The sequence below is a fragment of the Hemitrygon akajei genome, chromosome 16 (genome assembly GCF_048418815.1).
Source record: "Hemitrygon akajei chromosome 16, sHemAka1.3, whole genome shotgun sequence".
NCBI lineage: Eukaryota > Metazoa > Chordata > Chondrichthyes > Myliobatiformes > Dasyatidae > Hemitrygon > Hemitrygon akajei.
The window spans coordinates 47,986,336-48,011,916 of NC_133139.1; the positions used below are offsets into that span (position 1 = coordinate 47,986,336).

The 25,581-nt window shown below is 46.9% G+C and overlaps 1 protein-coding gene across 6 annotated transcripts in view; it reads left to right on the top strand.

Moving 5' to 3' along the window:
* Positions 1–6,122: 6,122 nt before the first annotated feature.
* The window catches only part of LOC140740028 (phospholipid phosphatase-related protein type 3-like), a 144,360-nt gene continuing 124,901 nt past the window's right edge, over positions 6,123–25,581 (top strand). For 2 of the 6 annotated variants that reach the window (XM_073068828.1, XM_073068834.1), the window contains exon 1: positions 6,365–7,112. The gene's annotated coding sequence lies outside the window, so the exon portion shown is untranslated. Of the gene's footprint in view, positions 6,328–6,362; positions 8,173–9,088; positions 9,110–25,581 lie in introns of those variants that run through there. The other 4 variants (XM_073068830.1, XM_073068835.1, XM_073068829.1 and 1 more) reach the window with 4 other exon arrangements.

The following is a 25,581-nucleotide window of genomic DNA, read 5'->3' on the forward strand; positions in this document are numbered from 1 at the left end:
GTATTCTTAGAGATGGTATATATAATTATCTGGATAGAAAGGGTCTGATTAGGAGCAGTCAACATGGATTTGTGCGTGGAAGGTCATGTTTGACAAATCTTTTTGAATTTTTTGAAGAGGCTACCAGGAAAGTTGACGAGGGTAAAGCAATGGATGTTGTCTATATGGACTTCAGTAAGGCCTTTGACAAGGTTCTGCATGGAAGGTTAGTTAGGAAGGTTCAATCGTTAGGTATTAATATTGAAGTAGTAAAATGGATTCAACAGTGGCTGGATTGGAGATGCCAGAGAGTAGTGGTGGATAACTGTTTGTCAGGTTGGAGGCCGGTGACTAGTGGTGTGCCTCAGGGATCTGTACTGGGTCCAATGTTGTTTGTCATATACATTAATGATCTGGATGATGGGGTGGTAAATTGGATTAGTAAGTATGCAGATAATACTAAGGTAGGTGGCATTGTGGATAATGAAGTAGGTTTTCAAAGTTTGCAGAGAGATTTAGGCCAGTTAGAAGAGTGGGATAAGCGATGGCAGATGGAGTTTAATGCTGATAAGTTTGAGGTGCTACATTTTGGTAGGAATAATCCAAATAGGACATACATGGTAAATGGTAGGGCATTGAAGAATGCAGTAGAACAGAGTGATCTAGGAATAATGGTGCATAGTTCCTTGAAGGTGGAATCTCATGTGGATAGGGTGGTGAAGAAAGCTTTTGGTATGTTGGCCTTTATAAGTCAGAGCATTGAGTATAGGAGTTGGGATGTAATGTTAAAATTGTACAAAGCATTGGTAAGGCTGAATTTGGAGTATTGTGTACAGTTCTGGTCACCAAATTATGGGAAAGATGTCAACAAAATAGAGAGAGTACAGAGAAGATTTACTAGAATGTTACCTGGGTTTCAGCACCTAAGTTATAGGGAAAGATTGAACAAGTTAGGTCTTTATGCTTTAGAGTGTAGAAGGTTGAGGGGGGACTTGATAGAGGTATTTAAAATTATGAGGGGGATAGATAGAGTTGACGTGGATAGGCTTTTTCCATTGAGAGTAGGGGAGATTCAAACAAGAGGACATGAGTTGACAGTTAGGGGGCAAAAGTTTAAGGGTAACACGAGGGGAAATTTCTTTACTCAGAGAGTGGTAGCTGTGTGGAATGAGCTTCCAGTAGAAGTGGTAGAGGCAGGTTTGGTATTGTCATTTGAAGTAAAATTGGATAGGTATATGGACAGATAAAGGAATGGAGGGTTATGGGCTGAGTGCAGGTCAGTGGGACTAGGTGAGAGTAAGCGTTCAGCATGGATTAGAAGGGCCGAGATGGCCTGTTTCTGTGCTGTAATTGTTATATGGTTATATGGTTATACCTGCTCTAGCAGGTTGTTCCATATACTAATCACATTTTTTGTGAAGAAGTTGCCCTTCAGGTCTCTTTTAAGTCTTTCCCCTCTCACTTTAAGTCTGTGCTTTCTAATTTTAGACTCTCCTACCCCAGGCAAAACTCTTTGTGAAGACAAAATCATACCTTCATGCTGGATACACCCTCTATTCATACATGGGATGACAATTGTGCTGAGTGGGACTGACTCAAAACAAATCTGGCAGCTCAAAACTGGCATTCATGAGGATCAGTGATTCACTTTCTCAAGGGTGTACAGACAAAGAAGGGGGGTTGATAACCTGATCACTCACTGATGCCCTGTCTGGGCTTTACCAGGACCACTCAGCTCCAGGTATGACCACAGACCTGATGCAAAGGTAGATCGAGGAGCTGAATTTCAGAGGTAAATGAGCATGACATCAAGGCAGCATCTGACCATGTATGGCATCAAAGACTTCTGGAGATACTGAAATCAAAGGGAACCAAAGTGAGAACTTTCCAATGATTAGAATCATTCATTGCATGAAGGAAGATGGTCTTGTGCATTATCGGTGGTCAATTATCCCAGGCTCAGGACACCGATGTAGGAGTTACTTAGGGCAACGTCCTAGACCCAAGTATCTTCAGCTGCTTCCATCATTAGATCAAAAGTGGAATGTTTGTTGATGATCGCACAAACCTCAACCTCACAAGTAATGAATCAGGATGAAGCTCTGAATCCTTACCACATCTAGTTGTGAATGGTGGACCATTAAACAGCTAACAGAAGGAGGCTCCAAGATATCCTTGTCCTCAATGTTGGCAGGGTCAGGATGTGATGTGAGAGACAGGAGTGAAGCATTCACATCCTCTCCAATGAAGCACTGCATGGGTGATACATCACACTTACCAGCCAATTCAATTCACTCATACAATATTAATAAATACTAAGAGAAAAGGATGCAGTAGTGGCTACAGAAGCAAATAGCGTCTCAGTGTAGGACCACACACCTTGTCAGCAGAACTAGCTGCACCTCTAATCAAGCTATTGCAGTACAGTTACCACGCTGTCATCTGCCAAGTCATGTAGAAATTACCCAGGTATGTCTTGGTCACAAAAAGGACAAATCTATTCTGGTTATCACCATTGCTCTTAATCATCATTAAACTGTTGTTAACACTGCTATCAAATGTCATCACTCACCAGCAAATGACTCACTGATGCCCGGTATATTTTTCACCAGGACCACTAATCATGTCTCAGGCTAAATATGGACCAACAAGAAAAGGGTAGAGTGGCTGATATCAAGGCAGTGTTTGACCAAGGTTGGCATCAAGTAGTCCTGGGCATCAGGAAGAAAACACTCAAATAGTTGGAGTTACCTCTTGCACAGAGGCAGAGTGTTGGAGGACAATCATCATAGCCCCAAAACATCATTGTAAGCCTTAGAACAGGGGTTCTCAACCTGGGACCCACAAACCCCTCAGTTAAAGGTAGAGGTCCGTGGCATCAAAACGTTTGGGAGCCCCTATGCTATGGGTTCCTCAGTGTGCCAACCACCTTCATCATTAACCCAGAAGTGGGGGATTTTCAATGATGATCAATTCCATTCACAACTCAAAAGTTGATGCATTTCATTCCCTATTGCCTTAAAACCTGGACAAAACTCAGACATGGGCATGTCAACATTTGAAACCCAAAAGTGCCAGGCAATGGACAGCTCCAACAGTTGAGGAGTTAATCATCTGCCTTGACTGACCATGGCACTACCATTGCTAACCTTCCTATCATCAGCATCCTGGGATCATTGTTGATCAGAACCTCAGCTGGACCAGCTGTGTACCATAGGCACTGTGGCTACTAGGACAAATCAGAGGCCTAAAGTGAGTGATTCCCTTCCTGACACCTCACCATCTACAAGTCAGGAGCATGATGAAATTCTTTAGAATGGATAACAGAATGTCCTAAAAACACTCAATAGGTTCAACACCATCTAGGACAAAGCCAAGAGAGGGGGCGAGGAAAGAGGGAGAGGGAGAAAACGGGAGAGAGATCATAATTCCCAAAATATTTTATAGCTAATTATATATTCTGGAAGAGTAATCACTGATGCAATGCAAAATATAATACAGTCCATCTGAGCACAGTTAGACCCAAGGAACAAGAAAGTGTTATTGAAATGGAACTCTTCTGTTTTTCCAAATCACTGTATATTATACCTTGATCATAGGTAGTGAAGCTGTACCTAAGCTGCCATATTGTGGCAAGTGTACTATCAACAGTACCATAATTGGGCAGGTTTGACCTGATCTTACCTCTAGAGCTCTGCTGTCCATCTCAGCCTCTCTCAGACCTTCCTCTCAGTCAGTCCTGGGGCCAATCTCAGGTTGGAGGATCAACACCTCTTATTCCATTTGGCTAGCCTCCAATCTGACTGTATGAACATTGATTTCTCTAACTTCCAGTAATTTCTCCCTTCCTCCTTCCCTCTTTTTCAAGTCCCCCTTCTTGGTTTCCTCTTACCCCTTCTCTACTCCTCACTTGTCATCACGTCGTTCTAGTACCCCTCTTCCTTCCCTTCCTTGGATGGCCCATTCTCCTCTCCTATAAATTAGCCCTTTACCATTTCCAACTATCAGCTCCCAGCTTCTCACTTCATCCCCCTCCCTCACCCACATACCTTCCCCTTCACCTGGCTTCACCTATCACTCGCTGGCTTGTACTTCTTCTCTTCGTCTCACCACCTTATTCTGGCTTCTTCCTTTCCAGTCCTGATGAAGGGCCCTGACCCAAAACATTGACTCTATTCTTCTCCATAGATGTTCCCCCACCTGCTGATTTCCTCCAGCATTTTGTGTGAGTGCTCCAAACTCATCTTGTTTAAGCAGCAAATCCTATAAACCAAATCAATCCCATTCCTTAGGCTGGAGTAATGAGCTCTACACACCAAGGAATGTGCACATAAAGAAACAATGACTACAGTCATCAGATGTACAGTAGCTTATTGGTATTGGTTAAATGCTTTCATAAGATATTGCTTAATTTGCTTTCCTCTTCAGAATTTAATTGATTTATACAAATTACTATAATTAATAATAGATATTACTTTTCCATAATAAAGTCATGAAATACTGGAAACTCTCAGCAGGTGAGGCAGCATCTGTAGTGACAGACAGAGAGTTAATGTTTCAGATCAATCATGTTTCAATGACCTTTCATCAGACCCAAAATGTGAGAAAGCAAGAAGTTTTCAGTTGTAGTGAAAGAGTGTCTGTGATAGGATGGATCTGGGTAACATGAACACTGCTGGACCCATCTCAGGGAGGATGGTGACTGATTTCTAATTGTTCACTTTTGGTGCTTGGCCTACAATTTGTTAATGTTCAGCCCCAAATTTATTTAAAACTATTTGCTTCATGAATACAATAGATTTATTCTTGATAACTTTGTGGCTTGTTCTAAAGTAACATTGGATTATCCAATAATTCAAATTAATCTAGTTAAACGGGGCTTCAAAAATGACTGAGCTAGTAACTTGGATGGATCAGTTAAGAATACACTGTCTATTTTAAGCAGAAATCAGTCACAACCATGCTGCATATAATGAACTTTGTTCTCAGCCTGAAAGCTGGAAGCAGGTTCAATGGTGATCTCCGAAACCCAGTGGGATATACACCTGAAGGGGAAAATGTGGAGGATTGTGGGGTTAACTCACACCAATTGGTTCAGTCACACAAATAAAGCAGGTATGATGGGCTGTTTTTTTTTCTCTGTGATTCCGCTCGGAACAGTTTAAATGTGAACCGCAGTAGATGGAGTTAATTACAATGAGGATGTCTTATGTTGCATACCAACAGGTGTAAAATTATTTTATTGACACTGGAGAAAGAAAGGTAATAGAATAGGTTAATACTGCTAAAGGTAATGACGGAGCTGGTAAATTGATACATGAGTTCCAGCCACAGCATCTGGGCTCATTGAAACAAAATAGCGCAAACGCCTGCAGCATTTTAAATGTACTAGCTGGGATTATAAACACTTTATTCCCAGGCCTACACAATCCATAGCACTCGATGAAGGGTCAATCCATCTGAATCGTCCCCTTCTCTCAAGGCCAGCCTCACATATGTGGAGAGGTGGGAATTCTCAGCCACAGCTCCGAGTCGATGACATTCAGCACACTGCACACAGAAACACGGGTACCAGTGGTCTTGCGTTAATCAAGTGCAACCGCATGCCCCACCCCGCTGAACTCCCCTACTGCTGCATCTCCCAGTACCTTAACTTCAAGCTGCCGAACTCGTCAGGTACAGAGAGCACGATACACCTGTGTGGCTTCACCCAGCTGATGTCACACAAATCAAAGCAGCCAGATAAAGCTAATTGAAAGAAACGGCTAAGAGAACAGGTATTAAATCAGTCAAGTGAAGACGAGTTAATTCTGCAATAATTCCATTGTGACATCTGGGAATGCGAGCCCCAGTCATCTATCGATTTCTATCGATTCTGCTATTTATTGCACTGATTCAGGAGAGATCTCACACTGAGGTTTCTATATTAATCAGCCTATCCGGAAAATTAAATATAAATTCACCTCAGCAAAGTAGTGTTTGGCTGAAGCAGACAGATTTTATCCATTGTAGGAGTGGATTTCAGAGAATGCTTCTTTTCTTGTTGAATATGGACGAGTAAATGTAGTTGTTAATATATGGTGTGCAGGTGTAAGAGTGCGCAGGTCTGGGAGTGTGAAGGTTAGTGTGTCGGTGCATGTGAGTGTAAATGTGTGACCGTGTATGTGTGAATTGGCGTGTGTCCACAGAACGGATGACATTTCCGACATTACAACGATGTCAACACATCAGTGAAGTATCGCCGAAATACTTCAGGATATTCCGAAATTACGTTCGTGCTAAGGAAATCTGCAGAAGCTGGAAAGCAAAGTAATACACACAAAATGCTGGAGCAAATGCGTTTTTCTCGTACGTATTGATAATGCATTCATCCACACATGTATGGATATGTATTCTATAGAAATAAATGTAAAATATATAAAGCACATGCAGCAACAGTTAAAAGAAACCAGTCACCATATGTATGTATATACAGTGTATGTATATTTAATGTAAAGACTTTAAGAGGAGGACGAACAGTCTCAAAGCCTCGCGGCAGGAAAATGGTTAAAGTGATCTCATTCATCGCTGCACGGTTTGGTATGGAGTGAGCCACGAGGTGCCGAGGCTGCCAGAGAGGGCTGGTGTTGGTCGAGGTGACCGGGCGCTCGGCGCTGGGATGTGGGACACGCACGGAGACTGCGGTCTGTTGCCGGGGCTGGCAGGGGGCTCCCACGTGTTGACAGTCCGCTCGGATCCTCCAGTCTCCCCCATCACCTCCTGTTGGGTGTGATGGAAGCCGCAGTCTCCTCTTTGTTCTCCCCAGCCCGGAGATCTCTCCATGGTAACGAGGCCACCGGGCAGCGAACACCCGCCAGTTTTGTGTGCACGCCGAGCAAGGGACATTAGTGTTAAGTGGCGAGGAGGCGACCGCAGCTTCCCCCGATCCCAGGTGTGGCGAGCTGGTTTGGAGATCCTTGGTTTTCCCGCAGCAGCTCCGCCTCAGTTTCCGGCCAGGCACAGGGCTGAGCACACCCCCTTTTTTCCTGCTGGATTTTCCTCCCAACATCTGTCTGCAGAGCAGAGGGCAGTAGACACACTGCAGCGAAGAAACAACCTTTCCAATCTCTGCACACCTTCTCGTCCAACAAAAGGTAAGCGGCTCCTTAAAACGGAATCTTCGGTCTTGCCCGTTCGTACTGCAGGGCTGCAGAGTGACAGGAGGCTGATGGAAGTTTCATTGTATGGACGCCGCTGTGATCTAAAGGGAAGGCTCCTCGATTCTTTGTTAACAGAAAATTAACCCAACACAGAAGTGAGAGGCTGCCGAAGATAAAACGGCGAGGAGTTTAAGCACCAAGATTGTTCGCTTGCATGCATCCTAACGAGGTCTATCTGCTGCTGTTCCCCATTCATGTCATGTGCTGTCCAACTTGATTAGATAGGTATTTAAAATATAATTCTGGGGAGCATTGTGCCTTTCCCCTGTGTGTTAATTGCCCTGGGGATTGAGGTCACAGGACCAGGCATCCCCGGGATACCGACAATCATTGCCCCCACCCCATACCTCTGATGCCGAGAAAAGAAAAGAAAAGCTTGCATTTCGGAGCCACCTCCTTCAGTTACGCAGCAGTGACAAGGAATGTGTGTGTGAGAGAGTTGCTAAATCAGCGTGTTTTTTTTTATTTTGCGTTTCGTACTTTTTTCTCTTACTGTTTGTAAAATGTGACATATTCGGTTACCAGCCAAGAGATGTCTCAACTTTTGACTTCTATAAAGTGCACCTACATTGAAGCAACAATAATAGAAATTGCAGAGCAACACACGCAAAATGCGGGAGGAACTCAGCAGGTCAGGCAGCATCTATGAATATGAATGAACAGTCGACGTTTCGGGCCGAGGCTGTTCTTCAGGACTCGTATTCGTCCGGATTGTACCTTAATTGCTGCATCTGCAGAACCTTTCCTTTCTTTGACGGAACAGCAGTCACTTTTTGTGTTTGGTCATATTTCTGCGGGACAGCTGCCGAGCCCTTCTTACCCTGGCGCCGATGACCAGCCCATCACATAAACAAATGGGAGCGGTCAGATGGTTTGAGGAAGTATTTGAAAGTCAACTGTAGGTTCTTAATGCAAGTTGAAAAATGTAAATTCTCTTTCATGATTGACACTGTCTACATGGAGTCAATCCATGAAAACTGATCCACTGTTCTAGGTAGGAATGTGCTGTTGTCTTCACTTTTAGCCACTGAAACGTAGGTCCATGTGTGCATGTGGATGTAGTCTGTGCTGGAGTCTGCTGGTTTGACAGCACCATGACTGTGACTGGTTGTAAGCTTTCTTTCTTGTCATGGTTTTTGTATGTTGTACAGGATACCCTCGATTTTGCCCCTTTATGTGGTCTCCTGGCTCCTTTCCCATCCACTGGATCAGTCCATGGGCCATTACTGAACTCCACTTGAGGATCGGGTCCCACCCCAGGAAACAATCTGAGTCAAGGCTGGCACTCCACTGCCGTGCTGGGGAAGTGCCGCTTTGTCAGTGGTGCCACTTTTACAAAGAGAAAATTATGTTCCCCCTCTTTTCATGAATGTGGTGTTATGATGAAAATTTCCCTGTTGTTCACTCCTGTTGACATAATAGAATATCATTTGGTTTGGTTGTCACCTGATTGCAATTTGCTGTTTCCCTGATTGCAACGTTGGCATCCTAGTCTTCTCAGCTCCCTGAGTGAGACTCATTCCTAAAACACTCCAGTACAACGATGAGTTTGCTATTAAACAGACCAACCAATATACTGTATATACAAGTTTCAACCAGGCATGTAGGCTGGGTGGATAAAGTTACCTGACATGCACTGTGTCTGTGCACATAATGGAGGGTCTGTGAACCCTCTGGAGGAGGATTGCTTCATCACTGTAAAACATCTTGAGACGTCCAAGGGATGGGAAATGTGTCAGGGAATTCTAAATCTTACATTTTAATCCTTAGCTATGACTTAGAAATGATTTTGTTTTTGTGCTACATTTCACAGGTATCAGAACCATGACACACATCATCATTTTTTGAGAACTTGAAGCACTGTGTGATGTACATTGCTTGGATTGCTGGTTGTATGTGGCTTGGTCAGTCTTTATGTTAAGTTACAGGTGGTAAGTGGAGTACTTGAGCACTGTGTGTAGTTCTGGTCTCCTTACTTAAGGAAAGATATACTCGTTTTGGAGGCAGTGTAGAGGAAATTTAGTAGGCTGAGTCTGGGAAAGAAAGGGTTAGCCTATAAGATTGAATTGCCTGGGGCGACACTCACTGAAATTCAGTAGAATGAGGAGGAGATCTTATAGAAACAGATAAAATTATGAAGACGATGGATAAAACAAAAGCAGAAAAGTTGTGTCCATTGGTAGGACATACTTGAACTAGAGGACATAGACTCAAGAACTCAGGGGAATAGGTGTAAGACGGAGATGAGGAGAAACTGCTTTTCCCGGAGGGTTGTTAATTTGTGGAATTCTCTGCCCAGGCAAGCAGTTTTCCCCTCTCATTAAATATATTTAAGATACGGTTAGATAAATTTTTGCATAACAGGATAATTAAGGGTTATGAATCCATGGCCAGAACAGCCAACCTCTTACTGAATGGTGGAGCAGGCTTGTTGGGTCAGACGACCTACTCTTGCTCCTAGTTCTTATTTCTTATGAGTGTACCATGATCTTACTGATTATGGATTAATCTCCTGATGGGTCACTTCACTGTGCATTCAACCTCTGTTTTGGAGACCTCAGCAGATATTTTACACTCAAAGTGGTGAGCCTTTTGGATAAAATGTTTGATAAGGTCCTATTTGGTCCCTCAAAAAAACACTAGTGATTTGAAGGAGACATGAGATTGGCTGTTCTGGAATCTGGAGCAACAAACAATCTGCGGGAAGAGCTCAGCTGGTCGAGCACCATCTGTGGGCGGGAAAGGCATCATCGATGTTTCAGGTCGAAGCCCTGCACCAGGGCTCAGGTCTTAATCACATGATGCTATTTGCAGAAGAGTCCTGACAGGTATTCTGGGAACTATTTAAATCTTGCCCAGCTTTAGGACTGACATTCTTTGATCATTGTGTCTTTGCTGTCTGTGGAACTTTGTACACAATTTGATAACAATTGTTCTGACACTGTTTTGCAAAGCTACCCCACTGCAATGCAGTTTTTGTGTCCCAAGGATGTAAACAGAGCTGCAGGAGTTTAGATTTTCTTCCTCCCTTCTCCCTTGCATGAAGATTCTGGAACAGCACCCCTTTTTTATATAGTCCAAGCTTGCACTATTTCAAGGTTGAGAAAGTCTGGGTGTAGCGCCTGTGATTCAGTGAAGATTCTCTATTAACTGCTTCATCTTCAGGCAAACTTTTTGATACATTTTCTCTACAGTCTGTTACAAGTTAAAGCCCCAAATGGGGGTGAAGCAGCAAGGATCAGGTTCTTGTTCCTGAAACTCTGAGTCAAAGCTAAACAAGACAATTGATATATTTGTGTTCTCTGCCATACGGAATGAGATGTGGCAGTTTTGATCTCTCAGGCATAGGTCCAGTGTGCAGAGCTATCACTACACTGGCAAAACAATATTTTATGGACCTGTGCTGGTGTGATGTGGGACTGTGTGAAGAGATTAGGGCTGAGAGAGGGTGGAGAGGAATTCACTCTGCTCACAAACTGGTTCAAGATCTCAGCCACTTGCTGAATGGAAGGAAGGAGAATTGACTCAAGAGATGCCTGCAGGGTGAACCATCATTCTGCAAAAATAAACTCCTGGAGAACTCAATGGGTCAGGTAGCAATGATGGAGGGAAATGGATAGTTGTCATTTCACATCAGGACTATTCATCTGGATTGGAAGAGATGAGACAGCTAGTATAAAAAGGAAATTCATGTGGAGCAAGAGCTGGCAGGTGATGGGTGATCCAGGTGAGGAGGGATGATTAATGGAGGAGAGCGGATAGCAAACAAAGGCTGGGAAGTGATAAGTAGAAGTGGCTGGGAGGGCAGATGAGAACAGTAGGAAAAGTGTTTTTGTGATGGGTAGAGATGGTGGGTGGAGGAGGAAAAGAAACAAGTGATATGGGGTTATGGGTACATGGCTGGATCTAGGGGCAATTGTGTAAACCAGGAGAAGAGAGGAAAAGGACAGAGACGGAGCAGTTTACCTGAAATTGGAGGAGTCTGCATTTTATGCCATTAAGTTGTAGATTGGCCAGGCAGAATATGAGGTCCTGTTCTTCTGGTTTGCATTTAGCCTTACCCTGGCAGTAGAGTCCAAGGTGAGGAAGTGGGGAGGAGAATTAAAATGGTTGGCAAGCAGGAGATCTAGACGGCCATGGCAAGTGCATTGCCTAGTCTGCACTTGGTCTGACCAATATAGAAATCGCCACATTGAGAGCTCCGGGTATAATAGACAAGGTTGGAGAAGGTAAACGTGAACCTCTGCCTCTTCCTTAGATGCAGGAATCTTGATTATAAAATCCAAGCTGGTGTCCTGGTGTGGTATCGAGTCAGTGCTGTACTTTTGGTCAGACCCTGCTGCAGATGAGACACTAAACAGTCCACCTCTGAGGTGAGGGGAAGTGAGCCTATGGCAAATCTGGAAGATGAGACCCTGATCAATATTTCTCCCATATGCCAGCTCGCCAAAATAGATTTTTATGCTGCCAAAATCACAATTCTTCCATGTGAGTTTGCTGTAAGCAAGTTGCTGGATACATTTTCTGTAATGCAACAATTATTTCAGAAAATGCTTAATTGGTGGAAATTGCTTTGGGTATCCTGACGTTATGAAATGCAGACAATGCAGGGCTAGGCAAAGTAAGAGTTTGGCACAGACTAGATGGGCTGAAGAGCCTGTTGGAGTGCTGTATGTCTCTGTCTCATATTCCCTATCAAAAGAATGCCAGTCAACCTCACTGCTCAGTTCTGCCAGTTTGTCCTGCTGGAGGGGAGGTTTCTATTACAATCACCAAGTCTGCACAGGTTAGACAATGTACGCGTAACAATAGATCATAGTCGGAAACCAGAGCTGAGATCCAGCCTGGGCTTCTCCTGCTTAATGATAGTATGTACTGAGTGAATGTCTGTGGCTTTTGTGGTACTCCAGGAGGCCACTGGTAGAGAGGTGGCTCCTCTTAATCTCAGTCTCCAACATCCTGCAGCCTCAGATCTTCCCAACCGTGGTGCAGGGAGGAATTTTAAGCAGGGACTCGGTGTAGTTTCCAAGCAGCAACCACAAGCAGTTAGGCTACGGATCAGCTAATTCCATTCGTATGCTCATTTATAGCTTACACCAAGGGATTGTTCTCACATAAAAGCTGGACGAATGGAACAACGGCCACTGGGGTCAGGGTCAGCAGAAAGACCCTGCAATCAAACAGCAAATTTCATAACTTCAAGGTGTCCCAGATGGTGAGGGTCCTTCCTGGTGGTATAATGAGAAACAGGCATGTCCCAGATGGTGAGGATCCTTCCCGGTGGTATAATGAGAAACAGGCATGTCCCAGATGGTGAGGGTCCTTCCTGGTGGTATAATGAGAAGCATGTCCCAGATGGTGAGGATCCTTCCCGGTGGTATAATGAGAAACAGGCATGTCCCAGATGGTGAGGATCCTTCCCAGTGGTATAATGAGAAACAGGCATGTCCCAGATGGTGAGGGTCCTTCCTGGTGGTATAATGAGAAAAAGCCATGTCCCAGATGGTGAGGGTCCTTCCCGGTGGTATAATGGGAAACAGGCATGTCCCAAGATGGTGAGGGTCCTTCCCGGTGGTATAATGAGAAGCATGTCCCAGATGGTGAGGGTCCCTCCTGATGGTATAATGAGAAGCATGTCCTAGATGGTGAAGGTCCTTCCCAGTGGTACAATGAGAAACAGGCATGTCCCAGATGGTGAGGATCCTTCATGGTGGTAAAATGAGAAGCAAGCATGTCCCAGATGGTGAGGATCCTTCCTGGTGGTATAATGAGAAGCATGTCCCAGATGGTGAGGTTCCTTCCTGGTGGTATAATGAGAAACAGCCATGTCCCAAGATGGTGAGGGTCCTTCCCGGTGGTATAATGAGAAGCATGTTCCAGATGGTGAGGGTCCTTCCCAGTGGTATAATGAGAAGCATGTCCTAGATGGTGAAGGTCCTTCCCAGTGGTACAATGAGAAACAGGCATGTCCCAGATGGTGAGGATCCTTCCTGGTGGTATAATGAGAAGCATGTCCCAGATGGTGAGGGTCAATCCTGGTGGTATAATGGGAAACAGGCATGTCCCAGATGCTGTGGTGAGGGTCCTTCCCGGTGGTACAATGCGAAACATGCATGTCCCAGATGGTGAGGTTCCTTCCTGGTGGTATAATGAGAAGCATGTCCCAGATGGTGAGGGTTCTTCCTGGTGGTATAATGGGAAACAGGCATGTCCCAGATGCTGTGGTGAGGGTCCTTCCCAGTGGTATAATGAGAAGCATGTCCCAGATGGTGAGGATCCTTCCCAGTGGTATAATGAGAAACAGGCATGTCCCAGATGGTGAGGATCCTTCCCAGTGGTATAATGAGAAACAGGCATGTCCCAGATGGTGAGGTTCTTTCCTGGTGGTATAATGAGAAACAGGCATGTCCCAGATGGTGAGGGTCCTTCCCAGTGGTACAATGAGAAACAGGCATGTCCCAGATGGTGAGGATCCTTCCTGGTGGTATAATGAGAAGCATGTCCCAGATGGTGAGGGTCAATCCTGGTGGTATAATGGGAAACAGGCATGTCCCAGATGCTGTGGTGAGGGTCCTTCCCGGTGGTACAATGCGAAACATGCATGTCCCAGATGGTGAGGTTCCTTCCTGGTGGTATAATGAGAAGCATGTCCCAGATGGTGAGGTTCCTTCCTGGTGGTATAATGAGAAACAGGCATGTCCCAGATGGTGAGCTTCCTTCCTGGTGGTATAATGAGAAGCATGTCCCAGATGGTGAGGTTCCTTCCCGGTGGTATAATGAGAAGCATGTCCCAGATGGTGAGGATCCTTCCCGGTGGTATAATGAGAAACAGGCATGTCCCAGATGGTGAGGATCCTTCCTGGTGGTATAATGAGAAGCATGTCCCAGATGGTGAGGGTCCTTCCTGGTGGTATAATGAGAAGCATGTCCCAGATGGTGAGGTTCCTTCCTGGTGGTATAATGAGAAACAGGCATGTCCCAGATGCTGTGGTGAGGGTCCTTCCCAGTGGTATAATGAGAAGCATGTCCCAGATGGTGAGGATCCTTCCCAGTGGTATAATGAGAAACAGGCATGTCCCAGATGGTGAGGATCCTTCCCAGTGGTATAATGAGAAACAGGCATGTCCCAGATGGTGAGGTTCTTTCCTGGTGGTATAATGAGAAACAGGCATGTCCCAGATGGTGAGGGTCCTTCCCGGTGGTATAATGAGAAGCATGTCCCAGATGGTAAGGGTCCTTCCTGGTGGTATAATGAGAAGCATGTCCCAGATGGTGAGGTTCCTTCCTGGTGGTATAATGAGAAACAGGCATGTCCCAGATGGTGAGCTTCCTTCCTGGTGGTATAATGAGAAGCATGTCCCAGATGGTGAGGTTCCTTCCCGGTGGTATAATGAGAAGCATGTCCCAGATGGTGAGGATCCTTCCCGGTGGTATAATGAGAAACAGGCATGTCCCAGATGGTGAGGATCCTTCCTGGTGGTATAATGAGAAGCATGTCCCAGATGGTGAGGGTCCTTCCTGGTGGTATAATGAGAAGCATGTCCCAGATGGTGAGGTTCCTTCCTGATGGTATAATGAGAAACAGGCATGTCCCAGATGGTGAGGGTCCTTCCCGGTGGTATAATGAGAAGCATGTCCCAGATGGTGAGGGTCCTTCCTGGTGGTATAATGAGAAGCATGTCCCAGATGGCGAGGTTCCTTCCTGGTGGTATAATGAGAAGCATGTCGCAGATGGTGAGGTTCCTTCCTGGTGGTATAATGAGAAACAGGCATGTCCCAGATGGTGAGGGTCCTTCCCGGTGGAATAATGAGAAGGATGTCCCAGATGGTGAGGATCCTTCCCAGTGGTATAATGAGAAACAGGCATGTCCCAGATGGTGAGGATCCTTCCCAGTGGTATAATGAGAAACAGGCATGTCCCAGATGGTGAGGTTCTTTCCTGGTGGTATAATGAGAAACAGGCATGTCCCAGATGGTGAGGGTCCTTCCCAGTGGTACAATGAGAAACAGGCATGTCCCAGATGGTGAGGATCCTTCCTGGTGGTATAATGAGAAGCATGTCCCAGATGGTGAGGGTCAATCCTGGTGGTATAATGGGAAACAGGCATGTCCCAGATGCTGTGGTGAGGGTCCTTCCCGGTGGTACAATGCGAAACATGCATGTCCCAGATGGTGAGGTTCCTTCCTGGTGGTATAATGAGAAGCATGTCCCAGATGGTGAGGTTCCTTCCTGGTGGTATAATGAGAAACAGGCATGTCCCAGATGGTGAGCTTCCTTCCTGGTGGTATAATGAGAAGCATGTCCCAGATGGTGAGGTTCCTTCCCGGTGGTATAATGAGAAGCATGTCCCAGATGGTGAGGATCCTTCCCGGTGGTATAATGAGAAACAGGCATGTCCCAGATGGTGAGGATCCTTCCTGGTGGTATAATGAGAAGCATGTCCCAGATGGTGAGGGTCCTTCCTGGTGGTATAATGAGAAGCATGTCCCAGATGGTGAGGTTCCTTCCTGGTGGTATAATGAGAAACAGGCATGTCCCAGATGCTGTGGTGAGGGTCCTTCCCAGTGGTATAATGAGAAGCATGTCCCAGATGGTGAGGATCCTTCCCAGTGGTATAATGAGAAACAGGCATGTCCCAGATGGTGAGGATCCTTCCCAGTGGTATAATGAGAAACAGGCATGTCCCAGATGGTGAGGTTCTTTCCTGGTGGTATAATGAGAAACAGGCATGTCCCAGATGGTGAGGGTCCTTCCCGGTGGTATAATGAGAAGCATGTCCCAGATGGTAAGGGTCCTTCCTGGTGGTATAATGAGAAGCATGTCCCAGATGGTGAGGTTCCTTCCTGGTGGTATAATGAGAAACAGGCATGTCCCAGATGGTGAGCTTCCTTCCTGGTGGTATAATGAGAAGCATGTCCCAGATGGTGAGGTTCCTTCCCGGTGGTATAATGAGAAGCATGTCCCAGATGGTGAGGATCCTTCCCGGTGGTATAATGAGAAACAGGCATGTCCCAGATGGTGAGGATCCTTCCTGGTGGTATAATGAGAAGCATGTCCCAGATGGTGAGGGTCCTTCCTGGTGGTATAATGAGAAGCATGTCCCAGATGGTGAGGTTCCTTCCTGGTGGTATAATGAGAAACAGGCATGTCCCAGATGGTGAGGGTCCTTCCCGGTGGTATAATGAGAAGCATGTCCCAGATGGTGAGGGTCCTTCCTGGTGGTATAATGAGAAGCATGTCCCAGATGGCGAGGTTCCTTCCTGGTGGTATAATGAGAAGCATGTCGCAGATGGTGAGGTTCCTTCCTGGTGGTATAATGAGAAACAGGCATGTCCCAGATGGTGAGGGTCCTTCCCGGTGGAATAATGAGAAGGATGTCCCAGATGGTGAGGGTCCTTCCTGATGGTATAATGAGAAGCATGTCCTAGATGGTGAAGGTCCTTCCCAGTGGTACAATGAGAAGCATGTCCCAGATGGTGATTGTCCCTCAAGGTGGTATAATGGGAAACAGGCATGTCCCAGATGGTGAGGATTCTTCCCAGTGGTATAATGAGAAACAGGCATGTCCCAGATGGTGAGGGTCCTTCCCGGTGGTATAATGAGAAACAGGCATGTCCCAGATGGTGAGGGTCCTTCCCGGTGGTATAATGAGAAGCATGTCCCAGATGGTGAGGGTCCTTCCTGGTGGTATAATGAGAAGCATGTCCCAGATGGTGAGGTTCCTTCCTGGTGGTATAATGAGAAACAGGCATGTCCCAGATGGTGAGGGTCCTTCCCGGTGGAATAATGAGAAGGATGTCCCAGATGGTGAGGGTCCTTCCTGATGGTATAATGAGAAGCATGTCCTAGATGGTGAAGGTCCTTCCCAGTGGTACAATGAGAAGCATGTCCCAGATGGTGATTGTCCCTCAAGGTGGTATAATGGGAAACAGGCATGTCCCAGATGGTGAGGATTCTTCCCAGTGGTATAATGAGAAACAGGCATGTCCCAGATTGTGAGGGTCCTTCCCGGTGGTATAATGAGAAACAGGCATGTCCCAGATGGTGAGGGTCCTTCCCGGTGGTATAATGAGAAGCTTGTCCCAGATGGTGAGGATCCTTCCTGGTGGTAAAATGAGAAGCAGGCATGTCCCCGATGGTGTGGGTCCTTCCTGGTGGTATAATGAGAAACAGGCTTGTCCCAGATGGTGAGGATCCTTCCCAGTGGTATAATGAGCAGCATGTCCCAGATGGTGAGGATCCTTCCTGGTGGTATAATGAGAAACAGGCTTGTCCCAGATGGTGAGGATCCTTCCCAGTGGTATAATGAGCAGCATGTCCCAGATGGTGAGGATCCTTCCCGGTGGTATAATGAGAAACAGGCATGTCCCAGATGGTGAGGGTCCTTCCTGGTGGTATAATGAGAAAAAGCCATGTCCCAGATGGTGAGGGTCCTTCCCGGTGGTATAATGGGAAACAGGCATGTCCCAAGATGGTGAGGGTCCTTCCCGGTGGTATAATGAGAAGCATGTCCCAGATGGTGAGGGTCCTTCCTGATGGTATAATGAGAAGCATGTCCTAGATGGTGAAGGTCCTTCCCAGTGGTACAATGAGAAACAGGCATGTCCCAGATGGTGAGGATCCTTCATGGTGGTAAAATGAGAAGCAAGCATGTCCCAGATGGTGAGGATCCTTCCTGGTGGTATAATGAGAAGCATGTCCCAGATGGTGAGGTTCCTTCCTGGTGGTATAATGAGAAACAGCCATGTCCCAAGATGGTGAGGGTCCTTCCCGGTGCTATAATGAGAAGCATGTCCCAGATGGTGAGGGTCCTTCCTGATGGTATAATGAGAAGCATGTCCTAGATGGTGAAGGTCCTTCCCAGTGGTGCAATGAGAAACAGGCATGTCCCAGATGGTGAGGATCCTTCCTGGTGGTATAATGAGAAGCATGTCCCAGATGGTGAGGGTCAATCCTGGTGGTATAATGGGAAACAGGCATGTCCCAGATGCTGTGGTGAGGGTCCTTCCCGGTGGTACAATGCGAAACATGCATGTCCCAGATGGTGAGGTTCCTTCCTGGTGGTATAATGAGAAGCATGTCCCAGATGGTGAGGGTCCTTCCTGGTGGTATAATGGGAAACAGGCATGTCCCAGATGCTGTGGTGAGGGTCCTTCCCAGTGGTATAATGAGAAGCATGTCCCAGATGGTGAGGATCCTTCCCAGTGGTATAATGAGAAACAGGCATGTCCCAGATGGTGAGGTTCTTTCCTGGTGGTATAATGAGAAACAGGCATGTCCCAGATGGTGAGGGTCCTTCCCGGTGGTATAATGAGAAGCATGTCCCAGATGGTGAGGTTCCTTCCCGGTGGTATAATGAGAAGCATGTCCCAGATGGTGAGGATCCTTCCCGGTGGTATAATGAGAAACAGGCATGTCCCAGATGGTGAGGATCCTTCCTGGTGGTATAATGAGAAGCATGTCCCAGATGGTGAGGGTCCTTCCTGGTGGTATAATGAGAAGCATGTCCCAGATGGTGAGGTTCCTTCCTGGTGGTATAATGAGAAACAGGCATGTCCCAGATGGTGAGGGTCCTTCCCGGTGGTATAATGAGAAGCATGTCCCAGATGGTGAGGGTCCTTCCTGGTGGTATAATGAGAAGCATGTCCCAGATGGTGAGGTTCCTTTCTGGTGGTATAATGAGAAGCATGTCCCAGATGGTGAGGTTCCTTCCTGGTGGTATAATGAGAAACAGGCATGTCCCAGATGGTGAGGGTCCTTCCCGGTGGAATAATGAGAAGGATGTCCCAGATGGTGAGGGTCCTTCCTGATGGTATAATGAGAAGCATGTCCTAGATGGTGAAGGTCCTTCCCAGTGGTACAATGAGAAGCATGTCCCAGATGGTGATTGTCCCTCAAGGTGGTATAATGGGAAACAGGCATGTCCCAGATGGTGAGGATTCTTCCCAGTGGTATAATGAGAAACAGGCATGTCCCAGATGGTGAGGGTCCTTCCCGGTGGTATAATGAGAAACAGGCATGTCCCAGATGGTGAGGGTCCTTCCCGGTGGTATAATGAGAAACAGGCTTGTCCCAGATGGTGAGGATCCTTCCCAGTGGTATAATGAGCAGCATGTCCCAGATGGTGAGGATCCTTCCTGGTGGTAAAATGAGAAGCAGGCATGTCCCCGATGGTGTGGGTCCTTCCTGGTGGTATAATGAGAAACAGGCTTGTCCCAGATGGTGAGGATCCTTCCCAGTGGTATAATGAGCAGCATGTCCCAGATGGTGAGGATCCTTCCTGGTGGTATAATGAGAAACAGGCTTGTCCCAGATGGTGAGGATCCTTCCCAGTGGTATAATGAGCAGCATGTCCCAGATGGTGAGGATCCTTCCCGGTGGTATAATGAGAAACAGGCATGTCCCAGATAGTGAGGGTCCTTCCTGGTGGTATAATGAGAAACAGGCATGTCCCAGATGGTGAGTTTCCTTCTTGGTGATATAATGAGAAACAGGCATGTCCCAGATGGTGAGGGCCCTTCCTGGTGGTATAATGAGAAGCATGTCCCAGATGGTGAGGTTCCTTCCTGGTGGTATAATGAGAAACAGGCATGTCCCAAGATGGTGAGGGTCCTAACCGGTGGTATAATGAGAAGCATGTCCCAGATGGTGAGGGTCCTTCCTTATGGTATAATGAGAAGCATGTCCTAGATGGTGAAGGTCCATCCCAGTGGTACAATGAGAAGCATGTCCCAGATGGTGAGGGTCCTTCCTGGTGGTATAATGGGAAACAGGCATGTCCCAGATGGTGAGGGTCCTTCCCAGTGGTATAATGAGAAGCATGTCCCAGATGGTGATGATCCTTCCCGGTGGTATAATGAGAAACAGGCATGTCTCAGATGGTGAGGATCCTTCCTGGTGGTAAAATGCGAAGCAGGCATGTCCCAGATGGTGAGGGTCAATCCTGGTGGTATAATGAGAAGCATGTCCCAGGTAGTGAGGTTCCTTCCTGGTGGTATAATGAGAAACAGGCATGTCCCAGATGGTGAGGGTCCTGCCTGTTGGTATAATGAGAAACAGGCATGTCCCAGATGGTGAGGGTCCTTCCTGATGGTATAATGAGAAGCATGTCCTAGATGGTGAAGGTCCTTCCCAGTGGTACAATGAGAAACAGGCATGTCCCAGATGGTGAGGATCCTTCATGGTGGTAAAATGAGAAGCAAGCATGTCCCAGATGGTGAGGTTCCTTCCTGGTGGTATAATGAGGAGCATGTCCCAGATGGTGAGGTTCCTTCCTAGTGGTATAATGAGAAACATGCATGTCCCAGATGGTGAGGTTCCTTCCTGGTGGTATAATGAGGAGCATGTCCCAGATGGTTAGGTTCCTTCCTAGTGGTATAATGAGAATCATGCATGTCCCAGATGGTGAGGTTCCTTCTTGGTGGTATAATGAGAAACAGGCATGTCCCAGATGGTGAGGTTCCTTCCTGGTGGTATAATGAGAAACAGGCATGTCCCAAGATGGTGAGGGTCCTTCCCGGTGGTATAATGAGAAGCATGTCCCAGATGGTGAGGTTCCTTCCTCGTGGTATAATGAGAAGCATATCCCAGATGGTGAGGTTCCTTCCCGATGGTATAATGAGAAGCATGTCCCAGATGGTGAGGTTCCTTCCTGGTGGTATAATGAGAAGCATGTCCCAGATGGTGAGGTTCTTTCCCGGTGGTATAATGAGAAGCATGTCCCAGATGGTGAGGATCCTTCCCGGTGGTATAATGAGAAACAGGCATGTCCCAGATGGTGAGGATCCTTCCTGGTGGTATAATGAGAAACAGGCATGTCCCAGATGGTGAGGGTCCTTCCTGATGGTATAATGAGAAGCATGTCCTAGATGGTGAAGGTACTTCCCAGTGGTACAATGAGAAACAGGCATGTCCAAGATGGTGAGGATCCTTCCCTGTGGTATAATGAGAAACAGGCATGTCCCAGATGGTGAGGATTCTTCCCAGTGGTATAATGAGAAACAGACAAGTCCCAGATGGTGAGGGTCCTTTCTGGTGGTATAATGAGAAACAGGCATGTCCCAGATGGTGAGGATCCTTCCTGGTGGTATAATGAGAAACAGGCATGTCCCAGATGGTGAGGGTCCTTCCTGATGGTATAATGAGAAGCATGTCCTAGATGGTGAAGGTTCTTCCCAGTGGTACAATGAGAAACAGGCATGTCCAAGATGGTGAGGATCCTTCCCTGTGGTATAATGAGAAACAGGCATGTCCCAGATGGTGAGGATTCTTCCCAGTGGTATAATGAGAAACAGACATGTCCCAGATGGTGAGGGTCCTTCCCGGTGGTATAATGAGAAACAGACATGTCCCCGATGGTGAGGGTCAATCCTGGTGGTATATTGAGAATCATGTCCCAGATGGTGAGGTTCCTTTCTGGTGGTATAATGAGAAACAGGCATGTCCCAAGATGGTGAGGGTCCTACCCGGTGGTATAATGAGAAGCATGTCCCAGATGGTGAGGGTCCTTCCCAGTGGTACAATGAGAAGCATGTCCCAGATGGTGAGGGTCAATCCTGGTGGTATAATGAGAAGCATGTCCCAGGTAGTGAGGTTCCTTCCTGGTGGTATAATGAGAAGCAGCCATGTCCCAGATGGTGAGTGTCCTTCCCGGTGGTATAATGAGAAGCATGTCCCAGATGGTGAGGTTCCTTCCTGGTGGTATAATGATAAACAGGCATGTCCCAGATGGTGAGGTTCCTTCCTCGTGGTATAATGTGAAACAGGCATGTCCCAGATGGTGAGGGTCCTTCCCGGTGGTATAATGAGAAGCATGTCCCAGATGGTGAGGGTCCTTCCTGATGGTATAATGAGAAGCATGTCCTAGATGGTGAAGGTCCTTCCCAGTGGTACAATGAGAAGCATGTCCCAGATGGTGAGGGTCCTTCCTGGTGGTATAATGGGAAGCAGGCATGTCCCAGATGGTGAGGGTCCTTCCCTGTGGTATAATGAGAAGCATGTCCCAGATGGTGAGGATCCTTCCCGGTGGTATAATGAGAAACAGGCATGTCCCAGATGGTGAGGATCCTTCCTGGTGGTATAATGAGAAACAGGCATGTCCCAGATGGTGAGGGTCCTTCCTGATGGTATAATGAGAAGCATGTCCTAGATGGTGAAGGTTCTTCCCAGTGGTACAATGAGAAACAGGCATGTCCAAGATGGTGAGGATCCTTCCCTGTGGTATAATGAGAAACAGGCATGTCCCAGATGGTGAGGATTCTTCCCAGTGGTATAATGAGAAACAGACATGTCCCAGATGGTGAGGGTCCTTCCCGGTGGTATAATGAGAAACAGACATGTCCCCGATGGTGAGGGTCAATCCTGGTGGTATATTGAGAATCATGTCCCAGATGGTGAGGTTCCTTTCTGGTGGTATAATGAGAAACAGGCATGTCCCAAGATGGTGAGGGTCCTACCCGGTGGTATAATGAGAAGCATGTCCCAGATGGTGAGGGTCCTTCCCAGTGGTACAATGAGAAGCATGTCCCAGATGGTGAGGGTCAATCCTGGTGGTATAATGAGAAGCATGTCCCAGGTAGTGAGGTTCCTTCCTGGTGGTATAATGAGAAGCAGCCATGTCCCAGATGGTGAGTGTCCTTCCCGGTGGTATAATGAGAAGCATGTCCCAGATGGTGAGGTTCCTTCCTGGTGGTATAATGATAAACAGGCATGTCCCAGATGGTGAGGTTCCTTCCTCGTGGTATAATGTGAAACAGGCATGTCCCAGATGGTGAGGGTCCTTCCCGGTGGTATAATGAGAAGCATGTCCCAGATGGTGAGGGTCCTTCCTGATGGTATAATGAGAAGCATGTCCTAGATGGTGAAGGTCCTTCCCAGTGGTACAATGAGAAGCATGTCCCAGATGGTGAGGGTCCTTCCTGGTGGTATAATGGGAAGCAGGCATGTCCCAGATGGTGAGGGTCCTTCCCTGTGGTATAATGAGAAGCATGTCCCAGATGGTGAGGATCCTTCCCGGTAGTATAATGAGAAACAGGCATGTCCCAGATGGTGAGGGTCCTTCCTGATGGTATAATGAGAAGCATGTCCTAGATGGTGAAGGTCCTTCCCAGTGGTACAATGAGAAACAGGCATGTCCCAGATGGTGAGGATCCTTCATGGTGGTAAAATGAGAAGCAAGCATGTCCCAGATGGTGAGGTTCCTTCCTGGTGGTATAATGAGAGACATGCATGTCCCAGATGGTGAGGTTCCTTCCTGGTGGTATAATGAGAAGCATGTCCCAGATGGTGAGGTTCCTTCCTGGTGGTATAATGAGAAACAGGCATGTCCCAAGATGGTGAGGGTCCTTCCCGGTGGTATAATGAGAAGCATGTCCCAGATGGTGAGGTTCCTTCCTGGTGGTATAATGAGAAGCATGTCCCAGATGGTGAGGTTCCTTCCTGATGGTATAATGAGAAGCATGTCCCAGGTAGTGAGGTTCCTTCCTGGTGGTATAATGAGAAGCAGCCATGTCCCAGATGGTGAGTGTCCTTCCCGGTGGTATAATGAGAAGCATGTCCCAGATGGTGAGGTTCATTCCTGGTGGTATAATGATAAACAGGCATGTCCCAGATGGTGAGGTTCCTTCCTCGTGGTATAATGAGAAACAGGCATGTCCCAGATGGTGAGGGTCCTTCCCGGTGGTACAATGAGAAGCATGTCCCAGATGGTGAGGGTCCTTCCTGATGGTATAATGAGAAGCATGTCCTAGATGGTGAAGGTCCTTCCCAGTGGTACAATGAGAAGCATGTCCTTGATGGTGAGGGTCCTTCCTGGTGGTATAATGGGAAGCAGGCATGTCCCAGATGGTGAGGGTCCTTCCCTGTGGTATAATGAGAAGCATGTCCCAGATGGTGAGGATCCTTCCCGGTGGTATAATGAGAAACAGGCATGTCCCAGATGGTGAGGGTCCTTCCTGATGGTATAATGAGAAGCATGTCCTAGATGGTGAAGGTCCTTCCCAGTGGTACAATGAGAAACAGGCATGTCCCAGATGGTGAGGATCCTTCATGGTGGTAAAATGAGAAGCAAGCATGTCCCAGATGGTGAGGTTCCTTCCTGGTGGTATAATGAGAGACATGCATGTCCCAGATGGTGAGGTTCCTTCCTGGTGGTATAATGAGAAGCATGTCCCAGATGGTGAGGTTCCTTCCTGGTGGTATAATGAGAAACAGGCATGTCCCAAGATGGTGAGGGTCCTTCCCGGTGGTATAATGAGAAGCATGTCCCAGATGGTGAGGTTCCTTCCTGGTGGTATAATGAGAAGCATGTCCCAGATGGTGAGGTTCCTTCCTGATGGTATAATGAGAAGCATGTCCCAGATGGTGAGGGTCCTTCCTGGTGGTATAATGAGAAACAGGCATATCCCAGATGGTGAGGTTCCTTGCTGATGGTATAATGAGAAGCATGTCCCAGATGGTGAGGGTCCTTCCTGGTGGTATAATGAGAAACAGGCATATCCCAGATGGTGAGGGTCCTTCCCAGTGGTATAATGAGAAGCATGTCCCAGATGGTGAGTTTCCTTCCTGGTGGTATAATGAGAAACAGGCATGTCCCAGATGGTGAGGTTCCTTCCTGGTGGTATAATGAGAAGCATGTCCCAGATGGTGAGGTTCCTTCCCTGTGGTATAATGAGAAGCATGTCCCAGATGATGAGGGTCCTTCCTGGTGGTATAATGAGAAGCATGTCCCAGATGGTGAGGTTCCTTCCTGGTGGTATAATGAGAAACAGGCATGTCCCAGATGGTGAGGTTCCTTCCTGGTGGTATAATGAGAAGCATGTCGCACATGGTGAGGGTCCTTCCCGGTGGTATAATGAGAAGCATGTCCCAGATGGTGAGGTTCCTTCCTGGTGGTATAATGAGAAACAGGCATGTCCCAGATGGTGAGGGTCCTTCCTGATGGTATAATGAGAAGCATGTCCTAGATGGTGAAGGTCCTTCCCAGTGGTACAATGAGAAACAGGCATGTCCCAGATGGTGAGGATCCTTCATGGTGGTAAAATGAGAAGCAAGCATGTCCCAGATGGTGAGGTTCCTTCCTGGTGGTATAATGAGAGACATGCATGTCCCAGATGGTGAGGTTCCTTCCTGGTCGTATAATGAGAAGCATGTCCCAGATGGTGAGGTTCCTTCCTGGTGGTATAATGAGAAACAGGCATGTCCCAGATGGTGAGGGCCCTGCCTGGTGGTATAATGAGAAGCATGTCCCAGATGGTGAGGTTCCTTCCTGGTGGTATAATGAGAAACAGGCATGTCCCAAGATGGTGAGGGTCCTTCCCGGTGGTATAATGAGAAGCATGTCCCAGATGGTGAGGTTCCTTCCTGGTGGTATAATGAGAAGCATGTCCCAGATGGTGAGGTTCC